The sequence below is a fragment of the Rhagoletis pomonella genome, unplaced genomic scaffold (assembly GCF_013731165.1).
Source record: "Rhagoletis pomonella isolate Grant_MI unplaced genomic scaffold, Rhpom_1.0 Rhpom_scaffold_00005, whole genome shotgun sequence".
NCBI classification, from domain to species: domain Eukaryota; kingdom Metazoa; phylum Arthropoda; class Insecta; order Diptera; family Tephritidae; genus Rhagoletis; species Rhagoletis pomonella.
The window spans coordinates 1,663,167-1,667,147 of NW_023458559.1; the positions used below are offsets into that span (position 1 = coordinate 1,663,167).

Sequence of the window (3,981 nt, forward strand, 5' to 3'; positions counted from 1 at the left end):
TCTGTACCAATATACTTCCTCTGTAAATATTCTATGAAGTGTTCCAAAATTTGCTCCGAGCGCGTTCATTCTTGATCATTTCATTTAAATAGTTTGTCATACAATTAATACTATAGTTTGATCGGAGTTAATATATTCTTCAGTAATTAATTATATTATATTAAAACATAAGCTTATAAGAAATTTTTTAGTCTTAACATTTATATTGTGTTCCAAAATTCGCTCCGAGCGCGTTCACTATTGATCTTTTGATTCAAATATTGTTTGTCAAGCATTCAGTAGTGAAGTTTGTTCGGAGTTTATATATTCTTCAGTAATTAATCATATTACATTGAAATATAAACGTATAATATGGTAGAAAGTTAGAAATTATTTAGTCTTAATACGCATATTTCGCTCCGTGTTCCAAAATTCACTCCGAGTGCGTTCACTATTGATCATTTGATTTAAATAATTATTTGTCAAGCATTCAGTACTATAGTTTGATCGGAATATATATATTCTTAAATAATTGATCGCATTTTATTAAAATATAAACCTTTAATAGGGTACAAATTGTGAAATTATTTGGCTTTAACATGTATAGTCGGCCAGAGACAATTGCAGAAAACTGCAACTACTCGTGAAAACTTACAATAAAAACAATGTAGATGAAAGTAATAAATTTTATTATTAAAATTAGATCCATATATAAAACATTTTACATCATTTATTTGAAGTAAATCGGAATATATTTTTACATATAAGATAGTTTCCATTATCTCATAAAGTACATATTTCACTACACATATTTTTAAGATCATTTCGAATTGCAAAAATAGCGCTAATTAGTTGTATTGAAGTATGAAAGATTTTATTACGTTCATGCTTACTTATAAAGCGCATAACAATATTTCTCTCGCCATTTATCCGATGTTAAAATTTTTCACCACATTATTTTGCTGCACAGCACCCTGAATGCGGAAAAATAGTTGCTCGCAACCCTCAAGTCCTTTATGGTGACCAAATTAACAGCCACAACAACAAAAACCTTTTCTACTGGTATACTGTGGTACACTGTATGTACAGAGGTTTTTGGAAGCTTATCTTTATTGTTAATTTAATTGGAATAATGGTCACACAACTGGACGATATTCGACAAAAGACTAGCGCGCGGTCAAAAGAACTCTATATTAAAAGATGATATATGGCACAAGTTGTCACTCCAGTTGAATTGCTCGGGTAAATGATAGGAGCACATCAAGATAACCAACCGTCCAGCAATGGAAAAACTAAAAATGCAGACCGATAGTGCTTTGTACGCTGATTTTAACTATTGGGGTGTTCACAGTTCGTTCCAAATTGTGTCTGAAAATGTAGACGGCTACATTTTGAGACATTTTTAGCATCAAACTGTGAGCACCCCTTTCTAGCAGTCGTCGCAAAATCGTCTCAAAACTTTGCTGGTGTTGCCAGACATTTCTTGTTTGCGTGCATTGTTTATATGTCGCCTTTCGATTTTGTTTCTGAAAAATTTTAATTATTTAACTTAATTACCAATTCGTAATATTTGTTATTCCTTTTCCTTGATTTGTTTCTTTTCATCAGAAATTGCGCTCAAATTAAATGCAAATACGGAAAACGTGCCCAATAAATAAAAAAAATGTGATTAGTATTGCCATAATGCAACCCTGCTGCGAGGTTGCAAAATGTAGACGCGTAAAAAACATACCTTTGAGTGTGACAAAATGTAGACGCCGTCGTTTTCCAATTTTGTATGGGAAACAACAACACCACAGATTTTACGGTTAGAAAACGTCTTAAAATGTAGACGTCTACATTTTGAGACACTATTTGGAACGAACTGTGAACACCCCATTTATAAAGGCTGAGATTTCCTATAATGGACCATTTCCTATATCACCCAAAGTATTACGCATTTTTTAATGAAATTCGCAGGGCGTGTTGAGGAGGTGCTCATTGACCGATATCATCAACATTTTGTGTACAAATGTTAATAGTTTTTAAGTTATTCGTTGTTAAAAGTTCCCCACTGCTTCACAATTATTTTTTTATAAACACTGCACTAATCACTTTTCTTTTTATTAATACACCATCTTTTCTTCATAAACAAATGGATGCACATCTTTTTTCACTAAATATTTAGCCAGTAATGCTTATAGAAGTGTTCTTAAAATATTTTTCTATTCTCAAAGAATAGTAAACACACAATTGTTCAGCGATGGCCGCCATGAATGAGGTGCCACATCGTTGAAAATGTTAATAGTTCTTTTTAGCCAAAAATACTTTGTGATGCATTACGGCTAAAAGGAAAATATTAATTTCACGGTCTTATTTATGCACATATATTTAAGAGTTTCTTTTAAATCGGTGATATATATATTACTTTTATTGTAAAAATATATTTTAATGTATATAGTGCATTTTGAAATATATAATCGGGCGATTTAAACGAATAAAAAACGTAAAAAATACGATATTTTCACTATATATGGAAGAATTGATAAAAAAAAGGGCCGCAGGTTAAAATTTTCAAGATATATGGAAGTATTGGATTTTGTATAAAAAAGCGCCGCAGGCAAAAATTTGTAATAAAAAATCGCGCGATTTTTTATTAAAAATTTTCAAGATATATGGAAGTATTGGATTTTTAAGAAAAAAGCGCCGCAGGCGAAAATTTGTAATAAAAAATCGCGCGATTACATACATATCATACATACATATTTTTTATTATCACTGAATTCTGAAAACTCAAAAGCAAATCATGATATAATATGTATATCAAATTAAAGGTAAAAACTTGCACTTTCTAAATAATTTTTAGTATTGATTATAGAATTTTTCTAAAAAAGGTTATTTTATGAAAAAATTATGACATTTTTTTGTTTCATAATCTTTTTGGCTGAAATATATAAAAAATCATACACATTTTATTTATCAGCATGAAGATAAATTAATTGTCTTTATTTTGATATAATTACCTTTTGTATCGGTTACGCAGTTTAGAAAATATTAATATTTTAAAATATCAAAATTTTTTTGTTATTAAAAAGTAAAGTAGATATAAAAGGTAAAACAAAAAAATTTGATAGTTTAAAATATTAATATTTTCTAAACTGCTATATTATAGTTAAAATCAGCGTGAAAAGCACTAGCAATCTGCATTTTTAGTATTTCTATAGCTGAACGGTTGGTTATCTTGATGTATGCCAAATGATATATTCATACATATATATTTTAAAAGTATTTTTTTAATCATTCATTAATAGAACGAGGTTGTATTACACGTTGGAAAAGTATTCGTGATAGATTTGGTAAAGAATTAAGGAGGGCACAAGAAAACCCTGATGAGATGGTAAACTGGGATATGTTCGAACATCTGCTATTTTTAAGAGATCATTACAACAAGGGTAAATTGTGAACTTTTGCAATATTTATTAATTAATTACAATTTATCAAGAGTTGTTAGGCAAACAAATGGAGAGGCGTTTCTTAATATAAAATATGCTCCAAAAAAACGAAGACGGGGACGTAAAAGAAAGATAGATTGTGAAGAAGATGGGCCTAAAGAAGATCGAGATGACGACGATGCCGATCCTGATGAGGTGGTTGAAAACCAGCAATTAATCGAGTTGGTAAAAGACCATCCCGTACTATATGACAAAATTAAAATACGGGATTCAAAAAATTTGACATTGAAAAATGATTCTTGGCGTGAGATTTCCGAAAGCATGGGAATATCAGATTAGTTTTACACAACAGATTCTGGCGAAGACGACCAAAACAAAATATATGTGCAGCGACACACAGTGATATTTCCCCAATTCGTGCCCATAAATCCACGATAAAAGCATTGATTTTGGGCTTTTATTCTATTGGCACGTCCCGACCTTTTGCATTGTTCATATGATCAGTGTGAAACTGTTAGTTGATGCAGCGCTCTGAAAAGTAAAAATGTAATGCTAAAGTTTAAAAGAACGC

The 3,981-nt window shown here is 30.5% G+C and overlaps 1 long non-coding RNA gene across 2 annotated transcripts; it reads left to right on the forward strand.

The window, feature by feature from the left end:
- The first annotated feature begins 1,061 nt into the window (after positions 1 to 1,061).
- Positions 1,062 to 3,975, forward strand: LOC118738646. Of its 2 annotated transcripts, none has more exons than XR_004992916.1 (3): positions 1,062 to 1,221; positions 3,270 to 3,410; positions 3,461 to 3,975. It is a non-coding gene; the product is annotated as an uncharacterized LOC118738646 (long non-coding RNA). The 2 variants fall into 2 exon arrangements; XR_004992915.1 differs by having other exon boundaries at positions 3,470 to 3,975.
- Positions 3,976 to 3,981: the final 6 nt, after the last annotated feature.